We start from the raw sequence: 13,081 nt of genomic DNA, 5'->3' as shown, positions 1-13,081 counted from the left end.
CCACCCCTCCAACACCACCACCACCACCACCCCTCAAAGTACTCGATGTATAGTTAAAAAATGGGAGGGCACACTTGAACCGAGCTGCTCTATGAAGGTAGGCTGCAGCGTGTGTTTATTGATGAGATGAAAAGAAGATGGAAGTGAGAAATGAAACAAAGTAAAGGAACATATTAAAAAAAACTATACGCGCTTCGTCGGGGGAAAACAAGGGGAGCCGTGGAAACGCTGTCGCCACTTTTTGAACGTGCTTCGAAGTGCAGGTAAGAAATTGAGAAAAGTAGGAAAAGGGATGGGTCTTCACAATATCTATAATGCTATTATTAAAGGGGCGAAATAAGAGGAATTTCCTATGTAGGAGATTAAAACGTGCTCGCTGACTTCAGGCTGAATTGCATGAAATACCACTGACTTCCATGTAGTTGTGGCTGGCTTTACCAACCAAATACGAAGCTCTACATAATCGGAAACTTTATTCTTCAGAGGATCTCAGACATTCAGTAAATGTGACGCCGGTGTACGAATTGAAATGAAACGCTCATGTTAGAGGGGCTCACTTTTGGCTGCCAGGGGTTTTGTTGTCCATTTATATTCGACTACAAAAACGCGCTGCCCTGGCATGACGCAAGTTTCCCATCTGCCATTATTCTCAACATGCCCCTTTACCTTTAGCCCTTTACTTTCGGATTTGTCCGTGAGCCGGGCAGGAGACACACTTGAGAACAATACTCTGGTCCAACTGTGTTCCCGGGTCTGTTTCTCTGAATCAGTGAAAGCCTCAGCGATGCTTGCAGGCTGCTTGCTCACATTTTACACACTATGAAGCCCGGAACAACTGTGGCAGCCGACGTGCGCATTTGGCTTTTAGGTCAGTTATTTGAATCAGAGGAAACGCGTTTCCTTATCACAATTAACCGCTATAACCCACTCTCTCTAGCTATTTCAATACATTTCGCTTTGTTGAACTTGCCGGAAAGATGGTCCCGATGTCTGAAATATATCATTATAGCAGCGGCTCATACAGCCGCTTATACTCAGACAGATGTCTAGCCTACATTTTTTTTTTTTATGAATTAATATCAATACGGCATGGCATTTCTGAGATGGGGTTACATTAAGATATGTTCGGCAGGCGGAGGAATTGCTGGCTAATAATGTGTCTGAAGGTAAAACAATACTGCAGGTTCAGTTTCTGAGATAAATCAGAACTAGATCCAGTGGGACTCTGGTCTGGATTTTGGTGCCATGTTTCCCCCCCGAAAATGAAGGATCACTTTAACTGTCGCAAATCCGTTTTTTATTCATAGCCTACAGTATGTGAAAATGTTTACGACGTGAGGATGTTTTTGGCAAAGGGTGGCCTAGATATGGGGCCATGTTCTGGTGTGATTAAAGTTGCATTAGACGCTTCCTGCGTGCCTTTTAAGACATTTTGTTGCAAAATATTCATGGGCAACTCGTGATTCCTTTGCTGTTGCTTATTAGATCGCATTATAGAGGTACTTCACTTACTGAATAAAGTTAAGACATGCGTGCATGCTCATTGTTGGCGCAGTAAAAAAATAAATAGAGCAATGACTCCCAAAAAAATCACTGAAAGGGCCATGGGGAGTTGAGCCGGAGCAACATGTCAGTCTTATTCTTTAGGGCTCTGTCTATCCGTGCGCGTGCGCGCGTGCGCGTGTGTGTAAGAGAGAGAGAGAGACTTAGAAAGGGGCAGAGACAGAGCGTGCGTGTATGTCTGTGTGTGTGTGTGTGTGTGTGTGTGTGTGTGTGTGTGTGTGTGTGTGTGTGTGTGTGGCAAACAGATGTCCCAAAGCGCTTGGCTTTGTCAGATAAAGAGAGTAATGCAGCATGTTCTTGTGTCTATTATAAGCGCCACTGATAGTTTCTACAATGACCACAACACGTTCTGTGTCTGATTGGTAGGAACAGGCTCGCTTATAACCCAGAAGTTGTGCGCAGGTATAAAGCTTTGCGTCAACACGTTAGTCATGCCAGAGGTTGGTCCTGGTGTGGTGAGTGGAGCAGTTTCCGTGAGAAGACGCAAGTAGCCACAACCAAGAAAGCCGGTCCCGGGTTTGACAGAGGGGAGGCTGCATGAGCGCTGCGTCCAGCTCCTTCCAGCGCAGACACGGTCTGTGGATATGCACCTGTGTGTGTGTGTGTGTGTGTGTGTGTGTGTGTGTGTGTGTGTGTGTTTGTGCTTCTGTGTGTGTGCAGGTTTTTTACCACATGATTGTGCGTTCATCCCTTTTCACTTTTGTTACGATCACTTCCTCTCCCCGCTTTCATTCAGAATATGTTTCCACAACGTAAATGGGTTGCAGTGCTATAGGCTTGGTTATGTAATTGATGGCTGCACTGGATCATTTGTTTTCTGAATGGACACACTTGGAGAACACAGAGCTGAGCGTGCAGCCCTGTGTAGCAGAAATGCAACATTTCACTTTGATGTAAGATTTCAGCAGGACATAATTATAAAGCTGTCCTGTGAATTGCAGCATGTTGATTGACAGGCATACATGTGGGTGAGTAAAGTAAAAATTAAATTGTCACAGAGTGTGAACTGGATTGAATTCGCTTCCTCTGAAAAGAAACTCTACACTAACTTAACACCTGTATTTCTGGACATATTGTTTGATGAATTGGAGGGTACTTGTCTTGTGTGTAAGTGAGCTGTTACCAGGCTTGATGTCAAAATCTCATTTTTTTTTTTCAGCACAGAGGTGTACAGTAGCTGCTGAAAGAGCAACAGCCATTATGTGCCTTGGGAGTGTTTGTAGTCCAGAGTATCAGGTGCCCAGTTTCATCTCAGTTAAGTCACTAATGAGTATTTATATGTATATATTCCACATGTACATTAATATTCACAGTGTTTGAGCCATCGCCATTTGCCCGCTTTCTGTGTCACGGCTAAAACCCACCCATGACTAATGAATATTTAAGAGCATGTCTGCAGACCAAGGAAACTCATTATTATATGAAGGAGACTCAGCAGATAAAGTGTAGACCCACTCACATGGACGCAAAGGGAGAGAGGTGTTTAGTTAATCCACACCCAACAATCAATCCCAATTTTTTTTGGCTTCACCATCTTTCACTCGTCCTCTGTAGCTTGTCACCTTCTCTTCTCATTCAGTAATTTATCATTGACCAACAAACTAACATAATGTGTCCATAGTGTTTTTGAACTGATTTAATCACTCTGTTACACACGTCTTCCTCCTGATCATTTAGGTTTTCTTGAGTGAAAATGTGTAGGGATACCATGCTGCACTAATGCAATGATTGCTTCTTTGGAAGAGACATAGAACAAAAAAAAAAAAAAAGAAAGAAAGAAAAAAAAACAATCGTCTTGTACACTTCATGCACACAGATGGCAGGTCAGTATTCCAAATAATTTTAAGCGCAGTAAAAGCACTGTTGCCCAAATACACAAGATAGAGACCTCTCTCTGAAGCCTCCGCAATGCCACATTTCTGGTTGTTGTTATTCCCACATCATCCAGCCATCTTCACCAGGCTGTTACCAGGAAATCCTGGTAACAGCCTGGTGAGGATGGCCTGGTTGTAAATGCATGTTCACGATTTTGTTGCAATACAACTCTCCAAAAAAGATTCTAAGGCTTTAATGGTTTATTGGACAGTATAGTGGAAAGGACAAGAGAGAACATGTGATAATGATCATGAGTAGAATTCACCTCTGTCTACTGAATCATGCAGTGTTGTTTATTTTTTCTATGCATATACTTAAATAAAATTGAATTTTATCATAACATATATTTTAAAGTTAGCAAGTGTAAATTTGGTTGCAAATTTAAGCATGCGCTGGCAATATAAAGATAAAATATAAATACACGCAGAACTAGTGAACCTTTACTGATTAGGTAAAATTAATGTTGTTTTTTTATTATTCCAAGTAGCGTATTTTACCATAGTATGTCAAGAGACTTTTAATAATATGCATTTGAGTCCATCCTGGCACTTTGTCTACCACAGTTGAACATATTTGGCAGCCATTTTGGGAATGCAGTAGAGATCCATCGATATAACGAGCCACTTTGTGGATTGCATCCAGAATGTCACAGTGCTTGTTAACTGCTTGGCCTTTTTGTCACAGACCGTGTTTATCCTTTCTGCCTTTTTTGTTGCTGTACGATACTCATTAGAAGAATATTCCCTCATAGAGCAAAACTAATCTTTGATGTGATTACCAACTGAGACTGCTTTCAGGTGCACATCTTGAAGTTAATGTTAAGTTTTATATTTAACTACAGAATAGCCTTTAAGCCTTTAATAGACTTTAATCTTAAAGGTTTGGTTTTGTTTAAGAAGAACACATAAAGTTTCTCACCTGATGTTTATTGCAAAGACTGCTGTTTTATAGCAATTGCAGTTTTAAAACTGCATTTGAGTCCCCAGTTACCATGGCAACCTTAAAACGGGCTCAGATACCTCCAAATCTTCAGTGAAGTCTCAAATAATTTTATATTAAACATGTAATACTTTTTTATTTTCTTCATATATCTTGATCATAACAAAATATCATGAAATTAGTGACTACTAGCTAACTCTACCTTGGTGGGTTGCAGATTTTTTTCGAAACTAGAAACTGTTGGCAGGCTAGCTGCCTCCTGGCTAACTGGCTTGGATCCTTCTACCCACAAAGCACCTTTTTCACACATAACATGCTTCTCTTCACATTATATTATTATTTTTCTTATTCTTGAAAATACTAAAAACACAATTGTAAAACCTTTTGAGAATCTGTACGGAGTGTCTTTGTAATTAAGGAGAGAATTTCCCCTTTAGCTGTATTATGCAACACAAATGCTGTTACAATGAGTTATGGTGATTTCCTTCCAGCACAAAGGCAAGGATAGAAAATAATGTGCTTTGTTTAAGGGGAGAAAAAAATGCATCTTGTTTATTGATGAGGTAACTATTTTGCCAGGAAAAAAACATTTTGGATTAAAACTAAAGGTTTTTATTTTGCAACCAGTCAGTGATATATAATGCTTTCATAATGCTTAAAGACGACTCTCATGACAGCTGTAGACTGTCTCAATTTGTCAATTCACTAAGCAGGATTTTTAAAAAATACTTCCCCTTTTAGTAAATTGGCAGTTAGAATCTAAAACACTGGTCATGAAACTGACTTTCAAACCCAATGACTTTCAGAGCATGCAGCATGTAGAAAACTGACAAACAAAAGACTTTAAGGCATGTTTTTCCGTTTTCAAAGGACTTTTGTTTTGGAATCTCCCCTCCCTGCAAGTATCACAGGAATGCGTAATGAAAGTACACATTGAGACTGAATAAGTATTTGAGAATGTGCCATGCTGTTGTCAGGAAGCTTTTGTTTGGTTATAAAACTTTATAAAGTCTCATGAAGCAGAGTTAGTTTCCAGATAGCTTGATGGTAAATACAACAGTGTTTTAGGATCAACTGATAAATAGTTCAAGTATATATATATATATATATATATATATATATATATATATATTATATATATAAAAGGAAAACATCAAACAGTTGAACACGCACTTGCCTCAGGATGAGCCTGTTTGTGCCTTCTTTTAATGTCTACACTTCGTGTCGTCACTATTATGACATTTCAGAGTCATTTAAAGGAAAATCTATTATTTTCTATAGTCAGGTATTTATTTCAGAGATCCATTTAAATCTGTAGTTGTTTGATACATATACAGTACATACAGTGCAACACACAGTCCAGTTGTGGGTGTGACCATGTGTTTCCATTAGCTTTGCTAAAATTGCTAACAGACTCTTGATTCATGCTTCTTTATATTTGCAGGGCTGGTTTTTAAAGTTTTTCATTCAAAGTCAGTCGTTTGTGCTGTAAGACACAAATATTGACCAGAAGTCGTTTTACAACAAGTACAAACGTTTTTAGATTTTTGCAAGTAAAAGTCTTAATTAAAACTGCAGCTTGTTACAATAACATATGTTTGAATCTTAGGCAAACTTTCTCTTTTTTGCAGTACAGGAACAAGCATTTAAACCTAATTTGTATTCTCTGTCTTCAAGCACACACACAGGCCCAGGCATTCAACTGATGTGAAAAATGTATCCTGGATTCTAATAGCGAAGTTGTATGTTTGCCAAGGTGCATGTGTGTCCTCAGTTCACCCTGCTACCCATATGGTTTTCTACAAGTCATGGTGAGCTCACTGCCTAGTTGAAAGAAGAAAGTATCTAAAGAGAGTTTAAGAAAATAAAAAACATAAATAAATAACAGAGTAAAAGAGTAACTTTTAAAATGATTTTGACAGAGAACAAGTGCTGTGAACTCTCTACTTTTATCTTGGATTCAGGAAGACTTTTGCAGCCAGTAAACAGCACTCACGGCAGCCAAAATGTTAAGATCATGCACAGGCTCACTCAGGGTACATCAGTATGCACTGTGAAATGAGTATACAATAGCGTTTGCATTGCAGTCTTATCACAAAATGAAGATTGTTGTAACCTTAAAGTATACTGCATTTTTTTGTGTTTTTTTTTCTTTTTTTAATGAGTAAGTGATTCATTTTTGAAATACAACAGCAAGAATTAAAAAAAAAAACTTTTGAAAAAATTCTTTTACAAAGAATTTTCTTGACAATGAAAAAAATATCTGCTCTCTTTATCTCACTCTTTACATTGTTATTTGCGCTGAGACTGACCTTGGTAAAGATAGAATTCAAAATAGGTTCCTTTAAGAAGCTGGAAAACAATTATTAATTATAAAAGCTTGTTGCTCTAACATGTAAGAAACAAATGTTTTAGTTACGGTTGGTGTTCAGCTGTTTGACTGACAACTATCTGTAACCTGTTCAACAACATAGAAAGGGAAAAATATTTTCAGTTTTATCATAGTTGTTGAGCTTGTTTCACAATAGGTTTGACAAAAGTGATACAAAAAAAATATAATGTGATCATTCTGTTAGCACTAGTTGATATTGCCTGCATTGTATTTTAAACATATGCAGCACATGTGTCAGGCTCCATTAGATGTTTTGGTGGTTAGTACACCAATGTAATAGCTGTCAGTTGTGGCAACGGTGGCTCAGTGTTTTTCACTTTATTGAGAACTAGAAGAATAAAAGACCTTGTGGCAGCTGCTATGTAAACTAACAACAAGCTTCTTTTTCTTTTATAACTTCTGAGACTACGTTAACTGATATGAAACCAACTGTCTTTCTTGGCCTTTGACTATAGTAGGCTCTACTGCTGGGTAGTGTCTCAGCATTCAGTCATTCATTAATGTTTTCATACTTACTCCTCTTCAGGGTCAGTCCAGCGTATCCCAACATGCATTTATAGGAAGGAAGGGCAACACCCTGGGTAGGTCACTAGGCTAACACACGCATGCACAAACAGAGAAACACACTTACAGGAGCTAAAAATTAAAGGTATACTGCTACATTTTCTTCACATTAAACCCTCTAATGCACAAAGATGAAAAAGAAATCTAGATCAAAATAAAGTGTTAACCTTCCTGCACCCCTTGGTCTAACCAGGACAGCACAAATGACTTAGAAGTAACACATTTATGATAAGACCTGCCGAAAATACTCACGGCCATGTGGCATGATTTTTATAGTAATGTTACCAGAAACAGCTGATGAGCTTAGGTTACACTCTGGGGCTTATGAGCTATAGATTGTTACCATCAGAGATAATAATTCTGCTAGATTCAAACAGACCACACTGACCAACAATTCATGTGCATTAGCTAGGCCAAAAGGCCACACGATTATCATAAACGGAGTGGATGGGTGGCCGTGTTATCTCTCCACTGTATGCTGTGAGGTGACTCTGTAGTGACTGCTTTTTGTACAGAGAGCCTAAACTCCCCCAAGTTTACCAATCAGAATAACAAGTGTAGTGATGGTGAAAAGTCAAATAGCTTGTATTGCTTGTAGTGATGCATTGCATAGCAACAAACGTTAGCCAGGTAAGGGGATGAAAACACATTACAAACCAATTGGGCTCTGCTTTTATTACACACAGCTTTTTCTTTGCACAGCCATACTAGTTTTTCTTAGTAGAAACAGTAAAATAGCAAATGTAAAAGCAATAAATTGTTCTGATTGTCCAGTTGAAAAACATCCATCTCACCACCACATTAATATATTTTTTATCAATTTTTACTGCTTAAAATATCATTGACCTTGTAGGAGAGATACAATGGGTAATGAAAAGACCAGAAATGAATCCCTGCCCCTACCAATAAGTAAAAAAAAAAAAATCCCTACAGAAAATATTTAGCAGTAGCTTCGGTGACAAATACACAGCCTCACTTAAAAAGAATGTTATGTCTTTGCAACAGATAAAGGTATTATATGTGATCAGTGATAATACATGGTTGTGTTTACTCAATTTATAGAATGCTACACAACTACCAACTTATACACTCAGCATAGTTTTTCCTTGCAGGCATTCCTGAGCTTGGTGGGTAATAAAAAGAGGTCGTGCTTATGAGAAAACCTGCCTGCAAAACTAATTCACAACAGAACTTTCACAACGAAGCACAAAGCGCAGCCTGAAATCAAAAAAAAAAAAGAGGCATTTACAGAATGTTATTTTGAAATTATTGGTTAAAATTTTGACACACCACTCTACAGTTTCTGATGCAAGTATTACACGTGCATAATGAACACCAATGAATTCAGTATTGATATTTACTGTGTGGCTCATATGAAGGTCATATGGTACATACATTTCTGCAATTACCTGTGTTCATTTCTTTTCATCAGTTTTCCAGGCCAGAGTTGGGGAAGTAGAAAATGTATAGTTTTCCTCAAAGATTTACTAAGTAACAGTGTGTGTGTTGCAATATTGTTCGGATGTAGTTAGTAGTAGTTATACTTTCTATAGATTGCAGACCTCATTGCGCTTATTGAAATACTGTTTTCATTGGACTTATCTGCACATTCATTGCGCAGCACTGTGTATTAGAAACATTTCAGTCAGCTCAAATTTCTTGATAATATCTCACCGTTAACACACTGCTAAACTGGGGGAAATCTTTCATTTCTTGTGAAATTCTGTAGCTGCCTTGCTTAACAAGTTTGTTTTGCAACACAGTATTGTATGGATAAGGTTTCCTACTGTGGACAGATTGCAACCCCTCCCCACTGGATTAACAGTAAACCTTACCTTTGTGCTAATTTCAGACGTTTTGAGTATAGTACTGTGGTATGTTTAAGTCATTATATCTAACCCATGTTGCTCAGCTACTATGCAGAGGTGCCAGCACATGGTGAAAGTGCGTATAGGGCACTCATGTGGTCGACTGTGTTTCAGCGTGTCAGCATTACACTTTTAGATGGGTCATATGTCAAATGAGTTGATGAGACATATATAATCTGTATTTACTACACAACAGCTAGCCAAACTATAAATACACTAAAAGTGCTAACATCCATAAGGTTCAAAATAAGCACAGAATTTATTTATTAAATCATCTGGATTTAATATCTTTTTCATGTAGTAAGAACAGTCTGTAGCTGAAGACACATAGAAGATTACTTGATTAGTTTACCTTAATAATGACTCAGTTTTAACTCAGCCCAATGGCATGTGTATTGTTGTAGCCATAGCTACTGGCTGAAGAAATATGTTGCATCATAACACCTTTTTGCAATGTCCTTCACCATTTCCCTCGCTTCTATATTGTTAACATACAGCATGTTAGCAGTTTTGCATCTTGTCATTTTAGTAGACTGGCAAATGCTTTTAAAAGGCAAGTATTGAGCCTTTCAGGTTCTGGGAGAGGCTAGAGTGCTCACCCTTGAAGCACAGACCGGCTAACAAAAAAGTCCAAAGTTGTGCTGAACTCCTTCAAGCGCCCTCATCCATTTGTGAAAGTTCAGCTCTGTGCTGGACCGCCTCGACACTGGCTCATGCACCCTCATGCAGCTGCTGGTGAAGCACATGGTACAGGACTTACGAGGCTGCTCGCAGTCACATTCACAAACGGTTGAAATGAAGCAAATGCACTGTTGGTGGTTACATCAAATTGTCCTTAATTGACATACAATACATGTTAAGGAAAAACAAAATCTCACAATTGAATTTTATTTGATTCCTATTATCATCACCTAACATATAATATTAGTGTATATTAGAGTGAAGATCATAACCTTGTGTGTAGTTCACTTATTTAAGACACTGACCACATATGCATGCATGTATGTGAGAGCAACTTTACTACAACACTATTAGTGTTGTATATGAAAGTCAGCTTTGCATAAGGCTTGTGTGAGCACATTTTTTCTGTTTCCTCTAAATACTACATGTGTGAGAGTGTGGCTGTATTTAGTCTGGTCTCTCTAGTAAACATTGTGTACACTAAACATATTTAGAGGCTTTGCTGTTCTCTACAGCAAGAAGAACTGCACGTTAGTGGAGGTCCCACACTATCTTCTCATTATTCAGAACAAAGCATCTTTGTTCTGGTTTATCTCTCAAGAACAGAAAGTCAGGAGACACTTGGTTTTCTCTCAGAGATATGAAGGTGCTTCAGTCCCTCTATACTACACAGGCCACTTGTTGAAATCTTGTTTATTTATATACCATCCAGGCACGGAGACAAACAAACAGAGACACACAAGGTGTAGGTTTGGCATTTCTTGCCAAATAGAATTAATTAAGCACTCTTTATCATGATACACTGGTGATAGACAGACAAGTCCTATACGAGCATCTGTGTAGGTTGATGAAGATCTCTTAATAGCCTCTGAGGTCCTTTTTTTGAGAGAGGCAAAATGTCCTCAACGTGTGTAGTAGCTGTAGAGAGCCAGTTGCTGTGGACACTTGTGCCTAAATGATAACTCTTGAATTTAGCATTATCTGCTTCGGGGGTTAGAGGTGTTTTGGAGACTATCATATGAGTAGTCAGATGGTTCTTTTTGGTCAAATGCTCATTAACAAAAGCACAGCTATTTACCAATTCTGAGATATTCTTGAAAGCGTACTTACCATCACCAAAATGTGATACTGTCTTTATAATTTTAATGCTCATAAGCCAACAGTGGCTGTCTGTCTTTTTCCTTCTATGCTCTTTTAGGAAATACAGTATGCAGCATTTACTATAGGACTGATTCATGGATGTGGACTTTGCCCCAAAAAAATAATATTAGATGTACATTATCCTAAAATCTGTAAGTGGGCAATGGCTCCTCAATGCGTATGACGAATTGAACAAGCTGCCCCGTCAACTGCCCTATACTTGTGTAATGGTATTGTAGTGTTTATTGTTATTTGTTTGCTTGAGGAATTTATTTGAAAGCTGCACATTCTGTCACATTCGAATGGCTTTCTGTGAAACTCAATTTCTTAACACATTAATCCGCTGTGCTATTTGAGAAATTTTAGTGGCAGTAGAGCTAGACATGAACAATTAGCTCAAAATTAGAGGACGAAAGAGTTAACAGCTCCAGTTAGTGCATGATGCATAGAAATGCATGAACATAATACAGTTATTGAAGCAATCTCAGTTGAGCAGTGGTCATAACATTGCGCTGGTACTCTGTAATTACTTTGCAAAGCTTTGACCAGCATTCACAACAATGAAACAATAGCATTGCTGTGAATTAATGAAATGCTGTTTTATAGTGTTTGCATATTTTTTTTAAACTGTCCCTGGTGGTAAGCTTGAAATCGAAACTGCAGCTGTGAGGGAAAAAACACTGATCCTACATCTGTGTTGTAGACGAAGGGCCGGTTCAAAGTTCAGGTAGACATTTCATGTGCTAATTGTTTGGATAACACTCGGCTTAAATGTAATTCAAACACATTACAAGTATCATCAGACATTTAGATACATCTCAGAAGTATTTCATTGGTTATGTGATGTTGCACCATACAATTTCAGTCAAGGGAGAAAATGAAGTCAAAAAAGAAAAAAAAAGAAAGTGTGAAAATCTTGGCTCAACTTGTCATCAGCCTACGTGTGCTTGTTGATGATTTTCACTGACTGCTATAAAGGCAAATCAATTAAATCTTGAGACTGTGAGGTGTTTAATGCTGCTTCTCCTGAAGTGTGTTTGATTTAGGTGCATTATTTTCCTTACGGGTAAATTGCTTCACAACATTATAGGCTAACACTTGAATGTAATAAGAGACACAGCAATCTAAATAACTCAGATTTAATCAGGTAACTCAACATTGTTGGCCAGCGATGAATATTCAGATACCTAAAAGAATATTTTTTAATTGTGCAGATCAAAGGTAAGCAAGACACCACAGCATTAGCTGAGGTGTAATTTATTTATGTATGTATTTCAGAAAAGTTTGATTGATTACAGTGAGTTGTAGCTGTATATTGTTTTGACAGAGGAGTGAAATGAACGTACTGAGTCTTTACCGAACACACCTTCAATTATCACTCGTCAGATCAACACTTCATCTTTTGATTATTGCTTAAAATTCCCCAGTGTGCCTGCTACACATTTACAGTGTGCACTAAATTACATTACATTAGATCACATATCCTAACCATACTATTAAAGCATGATTTCTGGTAGTTTATATGCTAATGCACTTGGGATAAATGGATGATTGAAATTAATAATTACAATGTTGGACAGTGATCGTTAAGCAGTAGAGGTTTCAAACAAACTCAAACACAAATTACTATTAATTAGGTATAACACAAAACACTCTTGATAAGTGCAAATCTGCACCAGATTCATCAAGAAGCTGTATGCACATGCATGGACATGAGCTCTTCACAATGCCCCGTGGCCCTTTTGTCTCCAGATTTAAATGTACCAAGGGCCTTGAATATATGCTTGTAGTGTGTTGTAAGCAGTATTTGCATATTCAAGATGTATATTATTCACATGGCTGATACTGCTCCTTTCATAAGCATGCCTCTTATGTCTGTTCTCAACCCCATCCCCCATCCTCACCATTTTACCCCCACCCCCCCTTTGATTAACTAATGTCCAATTCGATGCAGCGTATTTCATGAGCTCGTCACCTTATACAGGCAGCTGATTAACCTGGAGTCTGGCTGGTGAAGTTGCAACCATCGTCTCTCTGTCTTAATTTTTTTTTTTTTTTA

General features: G+C 38.1%; 1 protein-coding gene across 1 annotated transcript in view; it reads left to right on the top strand.

The window, feature by feature from the left end:
- Positions 1-28: 28 nt before the first annotated feature.
- The window catches only part of zbtb20 (zinc finger and BTB domain containing 20), a 34,618-nt gene continuing 21,565 nt past the window's right edge, over positions 29-13,081 (top strand). The window contains exon 1 of the mRNA XM_023421363.2: positions 29-263. The gene's annotated coding sequence lies outside the window, so the exon portion shown is untranslated. The remainder of the gene's footprint in view (positions 264-13,081) is intronic.

The sequence above is a fragment of the Seriola lalandi genome, unplaced genomic scaffold (assembly GCF_002814215.2).
Source record: "Seriola lalandi dorsalis isolate HSWRI2012SDOR001 ecotype SW California unplaced genomic scaffold, Sedor1 jcf7180002054672, whole genome shotgun sequence".
NCBI classification, from domain to species: Eukaryota; Metazoa; Chordata; class Actinopteri; order Carangiformes; family Carangidae; genus Seriola; species Seriola lalandi.
The sequence above is the reverse complement of the archived record's forward strand: the minus strand, read 5'-3'. Positions and strand labels throughout refer to the sequence as shown.